The sequence below is a fragment of the Chelonoidis abingdonii genome, chromosome 15 (assembly GCF_003597395.2).
Source record: "Chelonoidis abingdonii isolate Lonesome George chromosome 15, CheloAbing_2.0, whole genome shotgun sequence".
NCBI classification, from domain to species: Eukaryota; Metazoa; Chordata; order Testudines; family Testudinidae; genus Chelonoidis; species Chelonoidis abingdonii.
Window position 1 is genome coordinate 18,857,925 of NC_133783.1, and position 26,011 is coordinate 18,883,935.

Consider the following 26,011-nt stretch of genomic DNA (forward strand, 5'->3'; position numbering starts at 1 on the left):
AAGTGAGATCACTGATACAGTAGCCTGGGTGGAGTGGGGGAGGAAGGAAGGAAAATCCCTCATTGCTTATTGTAGTCACACGATAAATCAAAGTTGTTTGAATGACAGCCTTCTGTTGCTTGGGCCATCCTCTAGAGTTGAGTGGCTAGGTGTCCCGCCCCTGCATTCTTGGGCATCTGGGTGAGGAGTATATGGAACTTGACGAGGAGGGCAGAAGGTTATACAATGGATGCAACAGGGGTCTGTGCTCTAGTTGCCTTTCCTGCAGCTCCACCAGATGCCTGATCATGTCCATTTGTTCCCCCGTTAGCTTCACCATCTCCTCTTGTGTGTTCTTTTCACGCTCACTGTATGCTTTCATGGCCTCTGCCACCAAATGCCTCCATGCAATCAGTTGTGCCCTATCCATGTGGGAGGACTGCATGAGCTCAGAAAACATGTCATCACAAGTGTGTTTTTTTCACCTTTTAACCTGCGATAACCTCAGGGATGGATTTGATATGGGGAGCATAGACATATATGCACCTAGAGGGGGAACAAAAAAGGGAGAGTACAATTTAAGATGATACATTTCTGAGAACACAAAGGGAGACTCTTTCACAGTGAATCAAGCAATTCAAAACATGTGCTGTCTGCTGTAGGTACAAGATCGTCGCATTTTGCCTTTTATATTGAGAGCCTGCTGGCATGACGACATCACACACTGTTGGGCAACAGAATTCGGTTTCCAGGCAGCCATGGTAAGCCAAAGGGCACACGGTATTGGCTTCTTCCGCCTTCATAACACGTGGGAATGGTTTCAAACTGCAGCGCCCTCCTTTCCCATAGCAAGCAATGCCCTTTGGGTTTGCCATCTAAAAGGAGGGGCTGCGGTTTTGGCGTGGATGTGCAGCACACCTCTTTCCCCAACACATAGCTATTCTCCAGGACGACCCCTTTTAGCCAAACGCAATCAGCCCAGCATAAACAGAGTCCTTTTACTGTTCCTTTACAAAAAATCCCCTATTTCAACCAGGTGACCATGAATGATATCACTTTCCTGAGGCTGATACAGAGAAGTATAGACCGAATGTTGCATGAATGCGACCAAAACCCAGGACCATTTGCTATCATGCTTTGTGCTGCAATAAATTCCAGACTACTTGCTACTGGCTTGGTGTGGTAAAGTGTCCTACTGTGGAGGACGAAATAAGGCAGCCCTCCCCAGAAACCCTCTGCAAAGGCTTTCAGAGTACCTCCAGGAGAGCTTCATGGAGATGTCCCTGGAGGATTCCCGCTCCATCCCCAGACATGTAAACAGACTTTTTCAATAGCTGTACTGGCTGCAAATGCATCCCACATCTTCAGGGCAAATCAAACATTAAACACAATTACTTTTAACCCCTGTAGTGTAGTTACAAATGTGCGCTCACCAGAGGTGCCTTCTCCACCTTCAGGGTCCAGGCACAATTTGCCGTGGGAGGATATTGGCTCCAGAGTGATGAAAAGGTCCTGGCTGCCAGGGAGAATGGATTCTCTGCTTGCCTGCTGCACATTCTTCTCCTTCTCCTCATCCACAAAATCCTCTTCCATGTTGCTTGAGACTCCCCCCTTGCAGATGTCCACAGAAAGTGGTGGGGTACTGGTAGGATCCCCACTTAGAATGGCATGCAGCTGATCACAGAATCAGCATGTATGGGACTCTGACCCGGAGCAACTGTTTGCCTCCCTTGTCTTGTGGTAGGCTTGCTTGAGCTCCTTTACTTTCACACGGAACTGCGGGGTCTCCCTGGTGTAGCCTCTCTCCACCATGCCTTGTGCAATTTTGGTATATATATCAGCATTTCTTCTGCTGGATTGGAGTTCTGCCTGCACAGATTCTTCTCCCCATACAGCAATCCAATCCGGTGTCTCCTGTTCACTCCATGCTGGAGCTCATTTGCAATTCTGGGACTGCATGGTCACTTGTTCTGCTGAGCTCGCCATGCTGTCCGAACAGGAAATTAAATTCAAAAGTTCCTGGGGCTTTTCCTGTGTACCTGGTTAGTGCATCAAAGCTGAAAGTGCTGTCCAGAGCAGTCACATTGGAGCACTCTGGGATAGCTCCCAGAGGCCAATACTGTCGAATTGCAAAAGGCTGCATCTGCACTATCCCAAATTTGTCCCAAGAAGATAGATTTTAGTGCTACTCCCCTTGTTCAGAAGGAGTACAGCAGTTGATTTTAAGAGCCCTTCAGGTTGACGGAACAGGTTTGGTTGTGTAGCCGCATTTCTTATAAAAACAACCTAGCACGGCTAAATTCGACCTAACCTCGTAGCCTAGACCAGCCTTAAGTAATACAGAGGTTCCCATGCTTTTTTTTTTTTAATTAATTTTCAATTAAATTAGTACTTGGCTAAGAGGCTAGTGTGATGGGGCAAGGCCTGATGGCTACAGTAAAGTACTGAGAAACAGGTATGTTAGCCCCAGGCTAAACAAATCCCTAGTACCCTGGTAACCAAATGGCAGTTGCTCCAGGTTAATCAAGGCACCTGGAGCCAATTAAGATCTTTCTAGAAAGGCAGTGAGATAGCTACTTAATTAGAACACCTGCAGCCAATCAAGGCAGGCATCAGGGCACCGGGTTTAAAAAGGAGCTCACTCCAGTCAGGCAGGGAGGACCAGAGGAGAAGAAGCATGTGTGAGGAGCTGGAGCAGAAGGCAAGGAGCTGAGAGTGAGAGAGTGTACTGCTGGAGGATTGAGGAGGACAAGCGTTATCAGGCACCAGGAGGAAGGTCCTTGGTGAGGATAAAGAAGGTGTTTGGAGGAGGCCGTGTGGAAGTAGCCCAGGGAGTTGTAGCTATCATGCAGCTGTTACAAGATGCACTATAGACAGCTGCAATCCACAGGGCCCTGGGCTGGAACCGGAGTAGGAGGGCCGGGTTCCCCCCAAACCTCCCAACTCCTGATCAGACACAGGAGGAGCTGACTCAGACTGTGGGTTCCACAAGAAGGGAAGATCACTGAGGTGAACAAATCCGCCAATAAGCGCAGGACCCACCAAGGTGGAGGAGGAACTTTGTCACACTAGCTGTTTCAAGTTAAAGGGCTTAACTATCACTAATTAACTAGTCATGAATAAATAAGGAATCAGAAAGACAACCATTTACTCAATTTGTGTTATATTCTAAATTTCTCAAACAAAATCAATTATGAGATTATCAATACCTCCAGACATCTCTGGCTTTTAACTCACTGTAGAGAAGAATACAGAAAACATGAAACACCAACCACAGAAGATTTTTTTACACTTCATTTTATTCACTACACATATCTTTCCCTCCCTAAGACGTTTGAAAAGCGGAGCTGGAAATGAAAAAAAAAATTTTAAGTAGACATGTTGAGTAAAGATTAGTCATACATTGTTGATGCTTTTCACAATACCATTGTGTCATTTCTTTCATCATTAAATTGCTCCCAGATGGCACCTCTCAAAAATATTCCAGAGAAGCCCAGAATCCTCCTAAATTTTGGATTCAAGGACTCCAGCTGGTCCTCCACTATCATCTCTTGTTACACTGTTTATTTTCATTTCAATTTTAATTACAGGCAGATACTCTAAAACAGAAGAACAATTCTACCGAGCTAGTCTGTGGCTCCCAAAAAGCTGGACTGCAATGAAAGCTGGCTGTAAATTATCCTGAACTGGAAATGAGGCTGGAAACTATTTGTTCCCTTCCTATGTTGTAAATGCACACGCTATTAAGAATTTCTCTTACTAGCACAAAGAAACCTGAACTGCATTTCAGATAGCTGATTTTACGTCATGAGAATCTGCAGAGGAACTATTTTAAATTATGCAAAGTAAACCACAAAGCATACAAGAGGAAAAAACAAAACAAAATAACTCTAAGAGCTTTAAAAATACTCAGAATACGCCACCACTGAACAGAATGCAGACTTATGCTAAAGAAAATCTTCAAATTATAATATATATCTTAACATTCATTCCCACCATGTAATTCAGATCATGAAATCTAACTTTTTACAGCATCCTATAAAGAAAAGTTAGCAAGACGTGTTTAAAAAACCTTTTAAAATTTTGGTAAGCATTTAAATAATTTTTCCTATAACTATGATACTTTTAAATAAGACAGATTTTTCTCATTGATAGTTTCTTCCTTAATTACAGGCTGATAATTTTGTGCTCCAACATTTTGGATCATTGCTTTCCTATATATTCTGCGTCACAATTTAAAAAAATTTAAAAGAAAACAATTTCTTTGAAGGGCAGGCATGTGTCTCCTTGAATTCTAAAAGATAATGTAATAAATGATAAAGTATATTTCACCTTTATCTTAAGAATTACTTTATTGGATTCTGTATACTATCCTGCAGGCTGTCACTGCATGTTGACTGAAGTATCATTGAAGCTGATGAATGTAAATCCTGCCCTTCATTGAACACACCTGTGAGAAACAGTTAAGCTTCTTGGGGAAACAATAGCTGCCTACATACCCATAACACAGGTACATAACATCACCCAAAACAAAGACATTTGAAGTCATTCAGGAATATGAATTGTGTGAGAGGTGCTTGAATGGATATTACTTTTTAGTAGATGGGGTGGGGGTGAGTGAGAGCGAGAGAAGCAGAAGAAACACCAAAGAAACTACCAGATGAAGCAGAAAGCCAGAAACAACTTGAACAAACACTGAGAACATGGCCCTGGGAATAATCTAGAGCAGGGGGCGGCAACCTTTCAGAACTGGTGTGCTGAGTCTTCATTTATTCACTCTAATTTAAGGTTTTGCATGCCAGTAATACATTTTAATGATTTTAGAAGGTCTTTTTCTATAAGTCTATAATATATAACTAAACTATTGTTGTATGTAAAGCAAATAAGGTTTTTAAAATGTTTAAGAAACTTCAGTTAAAATTAAATTAAAATGCAGAGCCCCCTGGACTGGTGACCAGGACCCGGGCAGTGTGAGTGCCACTGAAAATCAGCTTGTGTGCTGCCTTCGGCACACGTGCCACAGGTGGTCTACCCCTGGTCTAGCGAGAGAGCACTTCTGGTCTGAATGTTGGCTGAAGGTAACTTGGAGCAAAGAACTCTCGCTTGTTTGACTCCTCCTGTTTTCAGAAACAGGACTGCATTGAAGATACTCTGGCCCCATCATTAATTTCTCCTCCTAACAGAAACAAACCATAGGGCCCAGAAGTTTGGCTAAATGTTCAGGTCAAAAGGGGTAACACTGGTTCTTTACCACATGAAACACTAATAGGGTTAAATTATGGGTTAAGAGCCAGAGTACAAAGAGGCTGGGGAAAGGGGAGAAAAATCATATTGACATCCAGCTACTGCAGGTATTGTGCTGTGTAAGACATAACAAAAGCTGACACAAGGACCAGGGCCAAGGCAAGCAAGGGGTCCAGTTATGCCCATTTTCCTGAATACATCACCTTTAGGACAATGTGCACAAAAAACAAAACCACCCCAAACACCACTCCGCACAGCTTTAGCTAACTTCCTAAACATTAGCACTCAGTGTGCAAGTAAACAGATGATGGCAGCTTCTTGCATGGTTGAGCTGGAGCAGTGCCCTTTTGGATTTCTCTGGTGCACCGATGCAGAGACACATAATTACACCAATATATTTTCTTAAGACTTAATGCTAACTTTTACCGTCAACACGCTCCAAAAATACTTCTGGATTTTGGGGTTAGGGGGTACATCAGAAGCAAGAAGTCTGTCAACCAATCCATGCAAGCATTGGATGACTGAGTTGCTAAAGGAGCACTTACTGAAGACAAGGCAGTAGCAGAGAAGCTAAATGAATTCTTTGCATTGGTCTTCACTACAGAGGATGTGACAGATAACCATACCTGAAATATTCTTTTTAGATAACAATTCTGAGGGATTGTCCTAGATTGAGGTGTCACTAGAAATGGTTTTATAACAAACTGATATATTCATCAGTAATAAGTCACCAGGACAGGATGGTATTCACCCAGGAGTTCTGAAGGAACTCCAATATGAAATTGCAGAACTGCTAATTATGGTAGGTAACCTACCCCTTAAATCAGCCTCTGTACCTGATGACTGGCAGATAGATAATATAATGTCAATTTTTAAGAAAACTCCATAGGCAATTCTGGCAATTATAGGCTGGTATGCCTAACTTCTGTACTAGACAAATTTGTTGAAACTATCAGGCATAAGGATGAACATAGGATGTCAGGAAAGGGTCAACACTGCTTTTGTAAAGGGTAATCATACCTCACCAATCTACTGGAAGCCTAAGAGGCGGGTCAACAAACGTAGACAAGGGTGATCCAGGTGATATAGTATACATGGACTTTTACAAAGCCTTTGACAAGGTCCCTCATTAAAGGCTCTTAAGCAAAGTAAATAGTCATGGGCTAAGATGGAAGGTCCTCTCATGAATCAAGGAAACAAAGGGTAAGACTCAATGGTCAGCTTACACAGTGGACAGAGATAAATAGCAGGGTCCCCCAAGGATCTATAATAGGACCAATGCTGTTCATCATATTCATACATGATTTGGAAAAAGAAGAGGTAAACAGTGAGGTGGTAAAGTTTGCAGATGATAAAAAAATTACTCAAGATAGTTAAGTCCAAAGTTGACTGGGAAAAGTTACAAAGGGATATCTCAGGACTGAGCGACTTGGAAACAAAATGGCAGATGAAATTCAATGATTAATGCAGAATAATGCACGCTGGAAATCATAATCCCAACTGTATGTACAAAATGATGGTGTCTAAATTAGCTATTAGCACTCAAAAAAGATAAAAGTCTTGGTGTCATCGTCAATAGTTCTCTGAAGGTATGCACTCATTTTACAGCAATAGTGAAAAAAAAAAGCTAACAATGTTAGGAACCATACAGAAAATAAGACAGAAAATATAATGCCACTCAATAAATCCACAGTATGCCCATCCACTTTGAAGACTGTGTGTAGTGGTGGTTGCTCCATCTTTTAGAGTTGAAATAAAGTACAGAGAAGGACAACAAAAATGATTAGGGGTATGGAACAGCTTCCATATGAGGAGATTAAAAAGACTTGAACTGTTCATTTCAGAAAAGATGACTTAGTAAGATGCTGTGGAGAATATGAAAAAGGAAGCATTATTTATTTATCCCTTCACATAACACAAGGACAAAGGATTGCCCAATTAAACTGATAAGCAGCAGGTTTAAAAGAAACAAAAGAAAGAAAGTACTTGTTCCCAGAATGCACAGTCAATCTGTGGAACTCATTGTGAGGGCCACACGCACAACTGGGTTAAAAAAAGAATTAGGTAATTTCAAGGAGGAATTTAAAAAGATTAAAGCAAAGATTCTGCCCTCATCACCAACTCCAAAAGAGTGGCCCATAGGCATGAGCCTATTGTGTCTATGCCTTGATCTAGCATGCACACACATAGTGAGGCAGTAAGCTTGGAAGAACAGTTTGAACTCCACTAAATTTCCCAACACATGACCCCCAACACAAGAGGAAAACTCTAACTCACAAAAGAAACTTGGGGTAGGTCTGTAAGAAATGTTTTCTAAATCAAAAGCCCAAAGATATATTGATAAGTGTTATATAAAGACAACAAAATGTTTTTGTGGTGTGTTTGCCAAATGTGCTCAAGAAGTTTCAAGCAGCTGCTATGCACAATTGATCAGATGACTCCTTTTTCATATCAGAAGCTGCAAGTGTCTGTAGGACTCTGCAACACTATGACGAATCTGTTTAGCCACAGTGAACGAGAAATGTTAGAGCTCTGCTTAGGATAGTCTCTGCTAAGAAGCTAAGAGGATATCATACCACTGTTCTGCCCAAGTGTGAAGAACAGTATTTATCTCACCCATTACATCCTTAAAGTCCCAACCAGTGAAAGCAGATTCTGGGTAGTGAACAACTTTGATTCTTCATTGTCTATACTTAGTTTCAGAGTCAAATATCAGATGCTGTGAGGAACTTCTAGTCTATTTCTCAAGTCAGGCTTCTAAAATTTAGATGGGATTGGTTTACTTATATAGTGTAAAAACTATGTCCGGTGATAACAGTCTTTCCTGCTTGAATTTCAGCCAGTATCCATCATTAAGGATCTATCAGCACTTGGGAGTACTGAGTTATAACATAAAAATTGAACCCATATCGCCATCTGAGAACATCCTGTGGGGAGATGCTAATTAGAAGAGTTTGTCAACACCTCATTTTGGGAGGGCCAGACACCAGTATTTTCTTAAAGAATAGATTGTGAAAGCCCTTGCTCAGGAAACCACCTCTTGGTGCTAAGAGCATCATATTATTGTACAGTCCTGAATTACTCATTTTAATGTAAGATTATTAAGAAGGTGGTGTTAAGGCAACTCTGGCAACACCTGGAGTTATGCGATTTCCTGATTCCCTGTCAAGCTTACTTTAGGAATGGCACTGGTTCAGCAACTGCAGTCATCTTGTTGGTTAATAATCTCCTTTGGCATTTTGCCAGTTCTATCATCTGCCCTTACAACCCCTGATCACATGGTATTGTTCATATGCATGCTGATATTAATTGGGACACAAAGTTGTTCCTGAGTGGTTCCACTTTCTCTTCAAAAGACCCTGAGGACAGTATTAAACTACTGTACCTCTATTTCAAGAGCTCTTTCATGTAGAGTGCCATAAGTTTCTTTTTCATCATCCCTCCTCTTCAATATGTTTATGAGGCTAATAGTGAAGATATTGAGGCAATGCAAGCTGCAGTGTGCTTCTACCTCTAGAGGTGGTAAATCACACTTTTGGATGGTGGAGTTAGTAGGCTTCCCTCAGCATCCAGTAAGGACTGAGATTTGAATGACAGCTAGCTGGTGGAAGCTCAGCCTTTATAAGACAAAGGTCTTGTTGACTGACTGAAAAAAACCCAGCAGAACTGGTGGATCAACAATTCAGACTCAAACAGGAAGACTTATCTTTTATGGATCAGGTTCTCATCTAAAGCTAAAATCACAAACAAAGTGCTGCTGATTGTTGTGTCACACCATATGCATTAGCTTCCCTGACAAGCCATATTCAGTCCTCAGAATTTTCTGTGTGGAAGAGAGTCAGACAGTCATTCTCAAGGATATATTCTCTGTATGTCTTCCTTAGTCAGAGGGCAGAAAGTCCTTTAGATTGAAACCTTTGGCTATATATTCAGATTGATGCTGTAGAATGAAACCTCTGATGGAATAAGAAAAGGAAAAAGTGGAGTGAATTAACTTGTCAGCTACTGAAGCCATACAGTATTGAGACTATAGTGGCAAACTTTTGATATCATAAATCTCATGAATCTTCAGACTTGTCTATATGTCCTTGGAGTCCGTACTAATTGGATGTGATTTGTGCTGGTGCTCTAACTTCCCCATACAGACCGTGCACCGACATACCCTCGTTTAAAATAGGACTACAATTCTGTGCACTAAAACATTTACTGCACACTAGCAGGCAGTGGTGAAACTAACTTAAAGGACTTACCGGTACTCTAGAGTCCTGTAGAGAGGGAGGGGCCTCAACCAGAAGAGGCGTGGCCTCTATTGGAAGAGGTGGGGCCTTTAAATCAGACTTTAAAGGGCGTGAGGATTCGGCTGAAGCTAGGAGCCAGGCTCTTTAAATCACCCCTGGAGCTACAAGCTGCAGAGGCGGCTGGGAGCCCTGGGGGTTTGGGCAGGGACGAAAGTAATTTATATTTCTTACTCAGATGGTCCAATCGCAAGCAACCCACCTCTCCTATGTACTTCATGAATCCCTCCCATTGTATGACAGAGGGAAAATAAAGCTACTATTACTACTACCAGTACTGTCTGTAATAAAACTTTACGATTGGAATAAGCCTGAAAAAGTGAAAACTCACTGTCACATTTTTCTCCGTGTCTTCCCCCCTCCTCCAGCCAGGCTGCCGACACTAGGCTCTGTGCTTTCTCCCTGCCTGGCATTCAGCAGCTGCAGGGGCTTCCCTCTAGCTTGCAGCAAGGAGACTGGCTAAGGGAGGGAGAAGCCTGCCTCCTGCATAAGAACAGTTTAAACTCTGCTGTTCCCTGCACAGTTCAGTAATATTTCAAAGAGGATCTGCAAGCAGTTTGGACGCCACAACCATGATCCTCTGCTGAGGAGGGAATGGGATAGATTTGAACTTGGAAATAGTTCCTGATTTTGACTGTGTTTTTTGTGTATAGGGGATCCCCCTCATCCCTGGGGCAGAAAGGACTGCCCCTCCATGGTCACACACACCCTCTCCCCCCACCCCAACAACTGGGAATGAAATTAACAAGGATGCCAGAAATGGCTCCTAAACCTGGGGATTGAACTGCACTGGGAACAGCTGAGTTTAACCTGTTCTTATGCAGGCAGCAGCAGCAGGCATTTCAGCCAGTCTCCCTACTGCAAGCTAGAGCCTAGAGAAGAACCCCTGCTGAGAGGGGAGGGGGAGGAATGCAGAGCCTTTTCTGCAGCTTGGCTGGAGGAGGGGGAGGGGGGAGATGAGAAACCAATGCGACAGTGAGTTTTCCCCTTCCACCTGCTTTTATTAGCTCTGGATTTAAGCTGTGCAGCCAAATGCTTGTATTTGTTGTGTATATTAGTATTGGAGAGATCCTCTCTTCCTGGGAGCAGAAAAGGACTGCCTCTGCCATGGTCAAACCCACCTTGCCCCCTCTCCCCAGGTACTGTGAGTGAAATGAACAAGGATGCCAGAAACCATTCCTAACTCCCAAGGGGCTGAGCCACTCATGGAACAGCTGAGTTTAAACTATCCTTAAGCAGGAGACAGGCTTCTCCCTCTCTCAGGCAGTCTCCTTTTCTTACCCGTCCTCCATACCGGCCCGTACCGGCTTACTTTCACCTCTGCTAACAGGGCACATTGGGGAGTCAGAGCCCAACACACTGATACACTCTCCAGATTGCAGCCCTGTAATCCAGACTCTGGTAAAGCAATCCAGAAAAACCTCACATACAGGTGTAGAATCACTTGGTTACATTTGAGAAGTGCTATAGAGGCATAATTCTGGCAGAAGCTGATATAAGTCCAGGTGAGAGGAACTGGCATTGAAGAGTGCTAACCCAGTGGATGGAAAGTAATACCACTAACTGCCAAAGAAAAGAAAATTTCAATTAAGGCAAAGGCTGAATGCTTATTGCAACTGGTAGACCAGACTTCTCTTTAAATAAATATTAGGGCTGTTGATTAATCAGCATTAACGCACTTGATTAACTCAAAAAATTAATTGTGATTAATCATACTGTTAAACAATAGAATACCAACTGAAAATAAATATTTTTAGATGTTTTCCTACATTTTCAAATATTTCGATTGCAATGAAAAATATAAAGTGTACAGTGCTCACTTTATATTATTTTTATTACAAATATTCGCATTGTAAAAATAACAAAAGAAATAGTGTTTTTCAATTCACCTCATACAAGTCCCATAGTCCAATCTCTATCGTGAAAGTGTAATTTACTAATATAGATTTTTTTGTGTTATATAACTACACTCAAAAACAAAACAATGCAAAACTTTAGAGCCTACAAATTCACTCAGTCCTACTTCTTGTTCAGCCAATAGCTAAGACAAACAAGTCTGTTTACATTTACAGGAGATAATGCTGCCCTCTTTTTATTTACAATATGTCACCAGAAAGTGAGAACAGGTGTTCACATGGCACTTTTGTAACTGGTGTTGCAAGGTATTTACATGCTAAGTATGCTAAAGATTTGTATACCCCCTCATGTTCTGGCCACCATTCCAGAGGACATGCTTCCATGCTGATGATGCTCGTTAAAAACAAAACAAATGTATTAAAATATATTTATGAGTGATGATCTTTGGGGAGAACTGTATGTTTCCTGCTCTGTCCTACCCACATTCTGCCATATATTTCATGTTATAGCAGTCTCAGATGACCCAGCACGTTTGTTTTATGAATATTTTCACTGCAGATTTGACAAAACGCAAAGGTGGTACCAATGTGATATTTCTAAAAATAGCTACAGCATTAGACCCAAGGTTTAAGAATCTGAAGTGCTGTCCAAAATCCGAGAGGGATGAGGTGTGGAGCATGCTTTCAGAAGTCTTAAAGGAGTCACATGTGTAAACTATAGAACCCGAACCTCCAAAAGAAAAAATCAACCTTCTGCTGGTGGCATCTAACTCAGATTATAAAAATGTACATGTGTCAGTCTACTCTGCTTTGGATCATTATCGAACAGAAGTCATCATAAGCATGGACACCTGTCCTCTGGAATGGAGGTTGAAACATGAAGGGACATATGAATCTTTAGCGCATCTGACAGCCCTGATAAATATTTTTAAAAAGAAAAAAAGGAGAGAGATAACCCTCCTTCTACCTTTCCCTTCCTTCCATTATTTATTCAGCTTGTGACAAGTGGTCATCATGTCTTTATCCAAGAAGAGAACAGTAGATCAAGAGTGCCATGCATTTCGAGAGAAATGAAGAATTTTTTAATTTCTTTTTGGACATGAATGGAAAGCCTAGGTGCTTGAGTTGCAAGAAGCAGGTAGCTGTAGTAAAAAAATAACATTTGAAGACACTATGGAAGAAACTATGCTGAGAAATATGATAAGTACATCAGAAAGTTATGCAAAGATAAAAATTCTGAATTAGCATATTCTTTGAAAAAGCAGTAGCGCTTATTCGTGCTCCACACTTAAATGATGTTGCTGTTAAGGCAAACTATGTGGTTGCCCATGAAATAGCTGTCATCTAATCCATTTTCTGAGGCAGAATTTTTGAGGAACTGCATGCTAAAAGCTAAAGAAACAGCATGTCCAGATAAGCAGCAAACGTTCGCAAATATCAGCCTTTCAACAAACACAACTGCTGAGAGAATCAATAATTTAGCTGAGAATTTGAACAGTCAAATCCAGGTCAAAGTTAAGTCCTTTGCTGCTTTTTTATTAGCAGCTGAGGAAAGCACAGATGTGACATTTCTCAGCTTGCAGTATTCATTAGCACAGTTGATAAGAACAGGTGTATAGCAGAGGAGCTCTTAGAACTGGTGCTGATGAGACATGACAGCAGAAAATTTGGTGGAAGCTCTGAATAAATTGGCTGTAGGCTGGAGAAGAGCTGAGAGTCTGGCCCCATAGGAACAAGAGGCCAAATTGTAAACCATCAATCATAACCAGCAGGTTACCGATTTTACACCAAAAAAGCCCTCTGTAGTAGAACTCTGAAAATGAATCGTGTTATAGATATGCTTGTTAAAACTGTACATTTTATTTGAGCTAGTGGTCTCAACCACAAGCAACTCCTCCAGCTGTTGGAAGAATGTGACATTCATTGTGGACTGCTGTATCACACTGAAGTCAATGGATAAGTCAGGGACCAGGGCTGAAGCACTTTTTTAATTGAGTAGTGAGATCCAGCTTTTTATGGATCAGAAAAGCGAAGATGTCACTGAATTACAGGACAATGAATGGCTTCAAGACCTTGCTTTCATGGCAGATATTACAGAGTATCTGAACTCCCCCAACACAAGAATGTAAAGGTGCCACCAAGTAGTGGTTGAATACTATGACATTTGTGCCTTTGCAATAAAGCTTCAGCTGTGGGAGAAGCAACGTTCCCAGTATAAGTTGGCACATTTTCCCATCCTGAAATCACTGTGTGACACTACTGGGACTCAATATGATAAAAATCACAGAAAGGTATGTAGGCAAAACTGATGAACTGAGAAAAGAATTTCAGGAATGATTCTCTGACTTCAGAAACCTCGTAGAAGAGTTTCCAGTTTTCAGCACACCATTTTCTATCAATGCGCATGATGTACCAGAAGAGCACTAAATGGAACTTACTGAACTGCAATGCAACATTCTGTTGAAGGGCAAATTATCTGACATTAGTGTTCCCCAGTTTCATCAGTACCTATGATCAAATTATCCCAAACTGAAGTTTGTTGCATCTATAACTCTTTCCATGTTTAGGAGTACAAACCTGTGTGAACAAATATTCTCCATCATAAATATCAACAGATCTAAATTACATTCTCAGCTAAGTGAGACATCTGAACTTGATACTCAAGATAGCTTGAACCAGTGAGTCAGCATTTGGAGCAAATGACTGGGCTGAGGCTAAGAGATGCCAGGTATCGGAAAGCACCAGTAGCAATCACTAAAATAAAAAATAAATGTAATTACCAACATGGTTTACATTTTAATAACTTTTGCTGAATATGGCCCATACAAAGTGGCATGGTATTGGATGAGGTCCTTCATATCAAATGAGTTTGAGATCTCTTCCTCTAAAGGATATACAAGCTATGTTCCTATTGGTTGCTACTCCCCGACCAGTGGCAGCCAACACTCAGAAATATCAGGGCATAATCATTGAGTAAATCAAATAGGGCATATGGTAAATATAATTCTTCCAAAATGAAGTGGGTTTTGGCCCATGAAAGCTTATGCTCAAATAAATTTGTTCGTCTCTAAGGTGCTACTAGTACTCCAGTTCTTTTAGCAGATACAGACTAATACGGCTGTGTCACGGAGTGTGGGGGTTTCAGCCCTTCTCCTCTCTGCTTGGACCCCACAGTGACTTTTATCCAGCCAGTAAAACAGAAGGTTTATTGGACAACAGGAACACAGGTTACAGCAGAGCTTGCAGGCACAGTCAGGACCCCTCCACTGAGTCCTTCTGGGGGTTCAGGGTGCTTGGATCCCAGCTAGGATACCCTGAATTCCGCCCCACAGCCCCAAACCCAAACTGTCCTGCTCTTTTCCTCCCGCGGCCGAATCCTTTTTTCCCTTCTCCTCCGCCCAGGTGCTCCCCCCCCCCTGCCTACAGGCTGACCACTGCTTACAGAGCATCCTGCTTTCCCGTCACCCACACAGACAGTCCCCTGCTTCCCGTTCCCCACACAGACAGTCCCTACTCCATCACACCGCTCCCCCCTTCGGAACTGAACTGAGCAGCGGGTCACTCTGCCCAGTGACCTGGGGAAGTTCAGGCCCCCTCTCTGGGACAACGCGTCCGCTATCAGGTTGGCACTTCCCTTCACATGGACCACGTCCATGTCATAGTCCTGCAGGAGCAGGCTCCACCTCAGGAGCTTGGCGTTGGCTCCTTTCATCTGGTGCAGCCAGGTCAGGGGAGAGTGGTCGGTGTACACGGTGAAGTGTCGCCCCAAGAGATATGGCTCTAGCTTCTTAAGGGCCCACACACATGGCCAGGCATTCCTTCTCGATGGCCGTGTAGTTTTGCTCCCGGAGTAGCAGCTTCTTGCTCAGGTACACGAATGGGTGTCTCTCTCCCCCCTTTTTCATCCTCCTGCATTAACACCGCCCCCAGTCCCGTGTCTGAGGCGTCGGTGAACACCATAAAGGGTTTGTCAAAATCTGGGTTCGCCAGAACTGGGCCACTGACCAGAGCCTCCTTCAGCGCCCGGAAAGCCTCCTGGCACTGCTCGATCCGGTCCAGATTACCTTGTCTGGCTTCCCCTTTTTGCACAGTTCAGTGATGGGGCCGGCTATGGCGCTAAAGTGGGGCACGAACCTTCGATAGTACCTCCCCGCCATCCCAATAAAGGCCTGGACCTGCTTCTTGGTTTGGGAGCAGGCCAGTCTCTGATCACCTCCACCTTGGCTGGTTCCGGCTTCAGGGCAGCCGCTCCCCACCCGATGGCCCAGGTAAGATACTTCCGCCATCGCCCACCTTGCACTTCTCAGCCTTTACGGTTAACCCAGCCTCCCGATTCGGTCAGACTTGTGTAACCTGGGACACATGGTCCTCCCAGGTCTGGCTGAAGACGCAGATGTCGTCAATATAGGCCACAGGCAAAACTCTCCATCCCCCTCAGTAGCTGATCCACCAGGCGCTGGAAGGTGGCCGCGCTCCCTTGAGGCCAAAGGGCAGGGTCAGAAACTCGTAGAGCCCCAGAGGGGGATAAAGGCCGATTTCAGCCTGGCATCTGCGTCCAGCGGCACTTGCCAGTAGCCCTTGGTAAGATCCATGGTGGTGAGGTACCGAGCCACCTCCCAGCTTGTCTAGGAGCTCGTCAGGCTGGGCATGGGGTAGGCATCAGATACGGTGATGCGCATTGAGCTTTCGATAGTCCACACACAGAACCGGATTGACCCATCCTTCTTGGGGACCAGCACCACTGGCAGGCCCAAGGGCTGGAAGACTGCTGGATCACACCCCAAAGCCAGCATGTCCCTGACCTCTCTTTCCAGATCCTGGGCAGTTTTACCAGTGACCCGAAAAGGGGAGCATCTTATAGGGGATGTGACCCGGTCTCCACCCTGTGGACAGTCAAATTAGTGCGTCCAGGCTGGTCAGGAGAAAACAGCTGTCGGTACAGATGCAGCACCCCTCTGATCTCAGCGTGCTGGGCCATGGTCAGCTGATCAGAGAGGAGAATCGCCTCCAGGGGGAACCAGCTTTTGTCCCAGGGAATAGATCCACTAAAGGGTCATCTCCCTGCCCCTCCAGTGTCCACACACGGCCAACACCACATTGCCCCCTGTCATAGTATGGTTTCATCATCGTTCACATGTACACCTGGCCGGTGATGTGCCCGGTTTGACAGCTCCACCACATAGTTTACCTCATTCAGTTGCTTGATAACCTTGAAGGGTCCTTCCCAGGCGGCCTGGAGTTTGTTTTTCCTCACGGGGATGAGAGAACCATCACCTGATCCCCGGTGGCAAAGGCCCGGCCCGGGCCGTGCCGTCATACCAGACCTTCTGCTTCCTCTGGCCCTGTCGGCCAGATTCTCCCTGGCCAGGCCCATGAGCTCGGCCAGTCTTTCCCGGAAGTCAGGACTTATACTCCACCACTGACTCTCCCTCGGGAGTGGCCTTCCCCTCCCATTCATCTCTCATCAGGTCCAGGGGCCCCCTTACTTCGCCTTCCATACAACAGTTCGAAAGGCGAAAACCCGGTAGACTCCTGGGGTACCTCCCTGTACGCGAACAGCAGGTGAGGTAAGTATTTGTCCCAATCCTGCGGGTGCTGGTTCATAAATGTTTTTAGCATCATCTTCAGCGTCCGTGTTGAACCTTTTTCCACCAGCCCGTGGACTGGGTGGTGATACGCTGAGGAGCCCAGTTGTGCTGCACCCCACATTTCTGCATAAGGACCGGAGCAGGTCGACATGAAGTTGGACCCTGATCCGTTAAGACCCTCCTTGGGGAACCACCCGGCTGAAAATGTCAGCAGCGCATCTGTGCACTGTGTCTGCTTCAATAGAGGACAAGCCACCGCCTCGGGTAGCGAGTGCAAAATCCACCACCACCAGGATGTATTTTTTCCCTGACCGGGTCATCTTGCTGAGAGGTCCCACTATGTCCATGGCCACCTTCTGGAAAGGTTCTTCTATGATGGGTAAAGGCCTCCAAGGCATGCTTTCCCTTGTCCCAGGCCTTCCCCACCCTCTGGCAGGGTCACAGGATTGGCAGTACTGTCGGACATGGGTAAAGACCCCAGGCCAGTAAAAGTTCTGTAGCAGCCTCTGCTGGTAACGCCGGATTCCCTGGTGTCCTGCGAGAGGGATGTCATGGGCCAGGTACAGCAGCTTGTGGCGAAACTTCTGGGGAACCACCAGCTGCCTCCTGATCCCCCATGACTCTACCTCCCTGGGGGAGCCCATTCTCGGTACAGGAACCCCTTCTCCCACAGGAACCTCTCCTTGCAACCTCTCCTCAGGGTCTGTTCCGCACTAAGGTCAGCCCGGTCCCTGGGCTTCCGCAAGGAGGAATCTTTCTGCAACTCCGCCTGGAACTCAGCAGCTAGGACAGGGATGGGGACCAGCTCTCTCTTGCTGGCTGGGTCTGAGGTCGCAGCCTCTCTGGAGCCATGCCCCTGGGCGCTCCCCACCCCCCAGGTTAGGGTCCTGCACCTCCGGCCGAGTACCTTCCCCGTTGTCGGGTGCAGTGCCCTTTGCCGACTCTGACTACGAGTCATGACCAGGGCACTCTGAGTGCTACTAGTGCCAGTCCTCAAGGTCCCCTCCATTAACGACGTCTGTGGGCAAAATATGGGTGTACCCCACATCCTTGGGGCCCTCCTGGGCCTCCCACTTCAGATGTACTCTTGCCACGGGCACCTTGAATAGGGTCCCGCCCACGCCATCAGGTCAGGTACGGTTGTCGGGCACCATCCGATCTGAGCCCACCACCTCGGGCCGGGCAAGCGTCACCTCTGCACCCGTGTCCAGTACCCAGTGACCTCCCTCCCATCTACCTCCAGGGAAACAATGCACTCTTTCCGGAGGGGCAGCCCGCGCCCACCCGGTAAACTAAGAACCCGGAGGCTGGAGCTTCCAGCCCCCCAAGAGGAGCTGACCTGGGGACCTCCCCTCCTTCATAGTGGTATGTTGCCCAGCCCCCCTTTCCCGGGAATGTAGCCCACTCCCTTCCGATTGGGTTTTTTACCCAGTCCACCCTCTGCGCGGTTGGGTCTGCTTGGTCTGTCCCTGAGCTTGGGGCACTGGGCCCGTATGTGGCCTCGTTGGCCACATTGATAGCAGCCCATGTCTCGTGGGTCCCCTGGAGTGGGTCGGAGGGACCTGACTAGTGCTGGATGTTCCCCTTTTGGGGGGTTCTCCATAGGCCCCCGCTGGAGTCAGTCCATGATGACTCCTCTCTCTGCGTTGAGGCAGGCCTGCTCCTTCGAGACTCCTCCCTGCCATCCCCTGCCCCGACTCCTGTCCACAAATTGTTTCGGCAAGTTGGCCTGCGTGCTGTGGGTTCTCCGGCTTCTGGTCCCTCAACCACAGCCTCAGGTCGGACGGGCACTGCTCATACAGGTGCTCCAGTATGAATAGGTCAGCAAGTCCTCTTTAGTTTGGGCCCAGCTGTCCACTTGCGGGGCATACCCCTGGCGCCCGGTTGACCAGTTGTAGGTATGTGATCTCACGGGTTTTACGCTGACTCCCGAACCTTTTCCGGTACATCTCAGGAGTCAGCCCAAACTCGCGGAGCAGGGCCTGTTTGAACAGTTCGTAGTCCCCCGCCTCCGCCCCTTTCAGTCGGCTGTACACCCTCACGGCTGTGGAGTCCAGTAAGGGGGTGAGAATGAGATCCTGTCTGCAGGGCCAACCCCTTGCAGCTCGCAGGCATTCTCAAAGGCCGTCAGGAAGGTATCTATGTCCTCCCCTCCTTACGCCGGGGCAGCAAGCGCTTATCAAAGTTCGTTGTAGGCTTGGGTCCCCTCACTCACCGCAGCCGGGGCCTCACGGCTCCTCAGCTGGGCCAGCTCCAGCTCATGTTTACGCTGTCTCCTCACCGCTCATGCGGGCGCTGGGTTTCTCCTCATGTTTACGCTGTTTCTCTCTTCTCCTTCACTGGCGTGGCTCTCCTTTCGCTCCATTTTACGCTGGTTCACCTTCTCCTCCAGCTCTCTGCCTCTTTAACTCGAGCTCCTCCCGTCTCAACTTCCTTTCCTCTTCCAGCCACAGCCTGCCTCCACAGATGTCGAGCGTCGCCGGGAGGATCCCCTGCTGCAGGGGGTGAGCTTCGCTGCCAGGATCCCCTGCTGGCCGGGGGGGTCACAGTGCCCTCGGCATTCGCTGGCTCCTCCCCGCCCTTCCCCTAGGCCTAGGAAGGGGGGTCTCGGGAAGCCCTCATCCGCCGGCTGACCACTCCCCAGGGGGACAGACACTGGTGACTGCGCTGCATCTGCCGGCTGCTTCCCTCAGAGACAGGGCTCCGGTCTCCCTCCTCCAGCTGGGCAAATCAGCTGGTCCTTGGTCAGCCTCCCTGTGCGCAGCCCCCTCTGCTTGCACAGCTCCAGCAGGTCACACTTGCGCCGCTTGGCGTACATCTCTTCCTGCTGGCCACTCACAGGTCGGGGTGCTCGCCGCTCCGCCACGGTTTCCGGGGGACCCCTAGTGCACCAGCCCTTCTTGAGGTCACCACCTCTCTGCCAGGTCGAGCTGCAGACTCCTCCGCCCCTGGGACGCTCGCTGCAATCCCCCGGGGGACCCTGTTACTGCAAAGTCCTTCTCACTGGGCACACACTCCCAGGGGTTAATCACCCCTTCGTTTTACTGCTCCCCAGTCACTTACTGCAGGAAGCGCCGTCCACGGGGTGCAGTATCTCCCTCCGCTGCCACCAGTTGTCACGGAGTGTGGGGGTTCCAGCCCTTCTCCCCTCTGCTTGGACCCCACAGTGACTTTTATCCAGCCAGTAAAACAGAAGGTTTATTGAGCAACAGGAACACAGGTTACAGCAGAGCTTGCAGGCACAGTCAGGACCCCTCCACTGAGTCCTTCTGGGGGTTCAGGGTGCTTGGATCCCAGCTAGGATACCCTGAATTCCGCCGCACAGCCCCAAACCCAACCTGTCCTGCCTTTCCTCCCGCCGGCCGAATCCTTTTTTCCCTTCTCCTCCGCCCAGGAGCTCCCCCCTCCCCCCTGCCGGGCTCGGATTACAGGCTGACCACCTGTCCCTCACCTACAGACATCCCCTGCTTTCCCGTTCCCCACACAGACAGTCCCTACTCCATCACAGGCTGCTACTCTGAAAAGTATTCTTTGAAGTGAACCAACATGCAGCTTGACATTTTTCATATTCTTGTTATTAGAAGCAAATGTACAAAACCAAAACAGGTATTTTTTCATGCAAGAGCTTCACGTATTTGTCATTTGTCAACTCAGACAACTTGATAAATGGGTGCTAGATTGGAAAATGATGTTAAGAGATAGCGTGATTAGGAGTTCATGTCTGATCTATTAGAATACTGTTCTTTGAATAATATGTAGAAATGTTTCAATGGGACTTGACAGTCAACTATTCTGTAAAATGTGTGTGCGCGCATGCTTTGTGGGACAAAATGCAAGCCAAACTCTTTTCAGGGAAGATGGGTGGGGGAGAGAGGAGGATGTTGTTCTACTTCAAATTACTGAAGGAAAAAAGGAGAACAAAATCAAAACTGTTTAATGTTAAGATTGAATCAATACCACAAAATCAAAGAAATATTAAGTTGATGGATGAACTTCTTATTCCAGTGTATTGCAACAAGCTTGCATCTGTGTAAATAGTACAGAACAAGTTAAGAGTATTCTCTTTGAATTCCCTTGCTGGTGTCAGTAGTTTAAATTAAAAGAAAGCTGTTTTTCAGTTACCACTGCTTGTACTGTTTGTGTTTAAAGAGACCGTGAGCTTGAAAAAAATTACAACCAATCTTATAACAATTAACATCTCAGATTGCTATAAATGAAAGATTAGCGAAAAAATACACCTTTTTTCAGTCTGTGTATTTAGTGCTTTTGGAAGAAGTGTGTTTATAGTAAGTTCTGCTGTTTTGTCGATAGTCAGTTTTACCTTCTGCCACACACAAAAGTTTGAAGACAACACTCTCAATCACTGTCCTGGGTCACGTTCATATGAAGATGTTTCCTCAGGCTGTGGTAGAGGATGTTTACCAATTAGAATAGCAAGGAAACTGAAATGGAAAAGGCAGCAGGAAATATTGTACACAAAGGAAGGGGGTAGGGAAGCAGGTTTGAATTTGCCCTTCAGGGATGCCCAAAATACCTTTCTAAACATCAGATGAAGAGCAGAAAAATCCCTCTTAAATTTAAAAAAAATTAAGAAAAAATTATGTCACACCATTTTTAAGATGCCCCGTCAGAAAGCAGTTTTCTGAAAGGTGACAGTACCCTTATGTTGTCTATTATAAGAAAGACCCTTTTAGAAGGGAAATAAAGTATACTTATTTCAGTTTATCGCACATCTAGAAGTGATTAGTTTTATTTAGGTAAGCAGGTAAATTTTATATGCTTTTGATCAATACAAAAATTCTCCCTTTTCTATCTATATGAATGTTTTGGGTATAATGACCAAGCCAACAATATTTTTAGCACTTTACAGAAATGAACAACAATTCAATCTGAATTTGATTTAGTTGAACACACACCCTATTAAGTAATCAGAAATACAAATTCTAATGCGGAAGAAAAAGGCAGACAACTTTAGTAGCCCATCCTTTTTAACCAGAAAGGTAAATTCCAGGTGACAGAAAGTTAATCAGATGTTATGATTTATATAACATCATGAACTACCCATACTTCTAAAAAGATAAGCTTTAAAATAAAGAAAAACCATTTGCAAATGTTCTCATACATTTCTTTTTAGAGGTCTTTTCTTCCAGTTTTTCTATCATTGTGACACTGTAGGACACTCAACCTATATCCTTACATCATGCTACTTTTGATTAAAGCAGTTATAACATACAGCGTACAAGGAAGTTTACTGTCTGCCATCTCCAGTGTAAAGCAACAAAATATGGTACACACAGTCTGAATATATTTATTACAATACACTTGCAAATAAATGTTGTACTTTTCTATAGAATAGTGAAAAATACCAGTACAGTCGACAAATGCTAGCATGGCAGTAAAGAACCACATTTCAATACATTTCAACATTAGATTGATATCAAACTATTTTGATAAACAATAAACAGTTAAAATGGATGTTAAAAAAAACAAATATTTGAAGCAGGATGGATTTTTGTGTTTCAGCCTATACAAGTGTTTTTACCAAACTGTTCACATATTAAAACAAATTGAAGGAGATTTATAAACATTTCAAGATACTAAATTTGCCAGCTTAAAATAAATTATATAACATACAATGCTGTCACTAAAGAGTGCTGAATTCCCACAGGATAATTTCTGGTGTTGAACAAGAATTTTGTTTTCCATATTTCTTCTACGGTTTATAATTGTTTTAGAATGGTTATATTTTACTCCTGGGGAAATTCTATACCACTGCATAATGCCGAATTTCAGAAATTAATGTTGTGCATGCAGAATTTCCTTTCCCCCACAGAAATGGGCAGAGAAACAGGAATTGGGTTGTCATGGGTTTCTTTAACTCTCTATTTCTGGGGGAAATTTTGTGCGTTTGTATTGTTACAGACATACTTGCTGACAGGAATTTTGAACTAAATTACCAAAATAATTGAAACTGGCATGATTATGCAGTGTTATTTTGACAAATAAAATTTGCAGAATTTAAAAATACTGTGCTCAGAATTTTTAATTTTTTGATGCAGAATGCCCTCAGGAGTAATATTTGAAGTATGTCCTGTGGATTTATGGCTATAATTAACATTTCCCTGGGCACCTCCCAGCACTAGTTAGGATCGTGGAGAGATGAATGGAAGACAGAAGAAAAGCACCCACCGATCATTTTTAAAATGGGGACTTAAAGTGAGGATTGTTCAAAGGCTACGGAGGCAGTAAATTTTGTGATCTGGAACCGCTAGACTCCGGGTACAATCCAAGAGACGATGGACTTGGTGAAGGGGATAATGGGGATTTAAAACTTGTGGGTAGCAGATATTTGGATTTTGAAAGTGGGCCGCAAAAGTATTAAACAGGAATACTGGCCTCCATGCAAGGTATACTACATAACTATTCATAGCACTAACTTACATTAAAAGAACATTAGGGTTGAACAGCCAAGTATTTCAAAGTTAGGAAGTGTCAATATTATGGCTGTCTGTGCAAAATTAATACATAGGCACACCGGGGTTGAATTATGACAGTCTTTAATTGCATGACCACTTTTTTCACACGACTCTGCCTCATTCAGTTAACAGGATGGATTGTGCTCAGTGAATATTATTTATCATCATCATTCAGTGAGTGAGCCTTATTTACCACGCACAATACAAACCCTGCACTGAATACAGAATTACGAATTTCCTCATGGGCTTCTCTATACTTATCACCATAGTATCAGAGTGCTTCACAAATAATGAATTTATCTTCACAATGCTCCTGCAAGATAAAATGGAATTATCCTCCTCTTTTTACAGATGGAAAAACAGGAGACAGAGATTAAGGTCAAAATTGCCAAAACAGTATTCACTAATTTTGGTTGTCCAACTTGAGATGCCTAGGGCCTGTTTTTACAAAGCACGTACCATTTTTACAGGAATCAAAACAAGCCTTTACCAAGTGCTTTTCTCTGCAGCTGCTCATAGTTTTTCCAACAGTAGCATATGATTCTGAATACTCACTACTGCTCCCAGGGTTCTAATTAATAGCAGTGAAAGTGACCAGTATCTATGTTTGATTCATTTCACATCACTGCTAGATTCTTAGTATTATTATTTGTATTATTATAGAGCAGGGGTAGCCAATCCATGGCTCCGGAGCCACATGTGGCTCTTCAGAAGTTAATATGCAGCTCCTTGTATAGGACTGACACTGGGGCTGGAGCTACAAGCGCCAACTTTCCAATGTGCCAGGGGGTGCTCACTGCTCAACTCCTGGCTCTGCCACAGGCCCTGCCCCCACTCCACCCCTTCCCACTCCCTCTTCTGAGTCTGCCATGTCTTTGCTTCCTCCTCCTCTCCCGCCTCCCTTCCCCAGCCTCCTGCACACCATGAAACAGCTGATCGGGAGAGCACTGATTAGCGGGGCTGCCGGTGGGCGGGAAGCACTGGGAGCTCGTGGGGGGCTGCTGACATATTACTGTGTCTCTTTGGCAATGTACGTTGGTAAATTCTGGCTTCTTCTCAGGCTCAGGTTTGCCACCCCTGTTATAGAGGCTAGCACCCTGAGGTGCTGTATAAACAGAACAAAAAGACAGCACATTAAAAGCACTAGAGTTTGTTTCAGACAGGTAACATTATGCCAACTTATACACTTGAAGTTATTACCAGAACATTAAGGATCAGAATTTTGTTGTTAAAAGACAACTTACGTTCTACAGATACTGAATGCTTACACTCCACTTTTAGCATGGAAATCTTCCCATCTGCAAGTGAGTTCTTCCAAGTCCTAGCTATATTTCACTAGCTAGAACACGAACTTTTTTCCCCACACATACAGAACCTTCTGGGTTTCTAACTATTAATCTCTTGCCTTTGAAATAAGCAATTATACTGGAATAAATATATTTTCCAATTACTTCCCTTTTAATCACAAATAAATTTCTCAAGACCAAAAAATAAAGATTATGTGCTTAAATAACATGCCATCCTGTAGACTAATAACCAGCGAGGAAGTCACTGACGTGATTCATAGTTACCCTCAGGTAACTGTCAAGACTATTCTGACACTAAAGGGTAACAGCAGAAAGCACTAGCTGCTGACTCAAGCAGATGCGATACATGCACTTCCATTCCCCCCTCAGCATGCCATATTCTCTCTGTACCATTAAATCTGATTCATCTTTATCATTCTGCCAGAATCAGAAGAACAGATCAACCTAAGACATTCAGCATAATTTCCATGCCTGTACTACTTTAAATACAAAATGCAAATAAGCTCTAACACAATTCTGCATATAGCAACTTGTTTTTCAGTCAGAGTTTTACAAATTTGCTACTTTCAATTTTTCATGCACTCATATACTGAGAGCATGTAAACAACTTTCAGTCATATAAGTGAATATCGTGACACTAAGCAGCAAGGCAAATATTAGTGTTTTACATTAAGAGCTTATTACTAGGACACAGTGGTCAAAGTTCTGCACTTTCTGGCACGCTGGAGTTAAAATCATTCATATGGAAAGAGAAACTTAAGGTTTTATAAAAGCTAGCTATTCATTCTGACCAGAAAAGGAGACACTACCTCATAGTAGGTAGGCCAAGTGCAGCACAGCTGCCAAAGAGCTTCTGAGTGATGCCATCAGGAAGTACAGCACTAGGCAATTTCAACCTTGACAGTAACATTAGGGAGGAGACAAATTTGGCTAATAGCAACACATTCTTGCCAACACACTCACCCAACAGGATAAGGTTCTGGGAACACACACAGTGTTGAAGAATCCTTTACACTGCAAAAAGCTGGAAACACTTGAGCTGTGTTAATTTCCTCTACTGGCAACTTACAAGGGTACACTTAAGCTCTAAATAGTTTCTAAATGGTTAAACTGCATTTGCTTCATCTTTCAAGAAAATGCTCTGAGGGGGACAAGCCCAAAATGCAAATACTTCCCCAACTTAATGGGGTGCTATGAGGAAGCCACATTTTGTCCCTGAAAATCAGTTTCTATGGCTTGGACAGTCAGTGTGGATGCTAAGTTGCT

General features: G+C 44.7%; 1 protein-coding gene across 14 annotated transcripts in view; it reads right to left on the reverse strand.

Moving 5' to 3' along the window:
* Positions 1-26,011, reverse strand: part of JMJD1C (jumonji domain containing 1C) — a 325,097-nt gene that overhangs the window by 155,159 nt on the left and 143,927 nt on the right. For 3 of the 14 annotated variants that reach the window (XM_032776339.2, XM_032776341.2, XM_075072589.1), the window contains one exon: positions 21,284-21,404. The exons of the other annotated variants lie outside the window; for them this stretch is intronic. The gene's annotated coding sequence lies outside the window, so the exon portion shown is untranslated. The remainder of the gene's footprint in view (positions 1-21,283; positions 21,405-26,011) is intronic. 14 annotated transcript variants of the gene reach the window in all.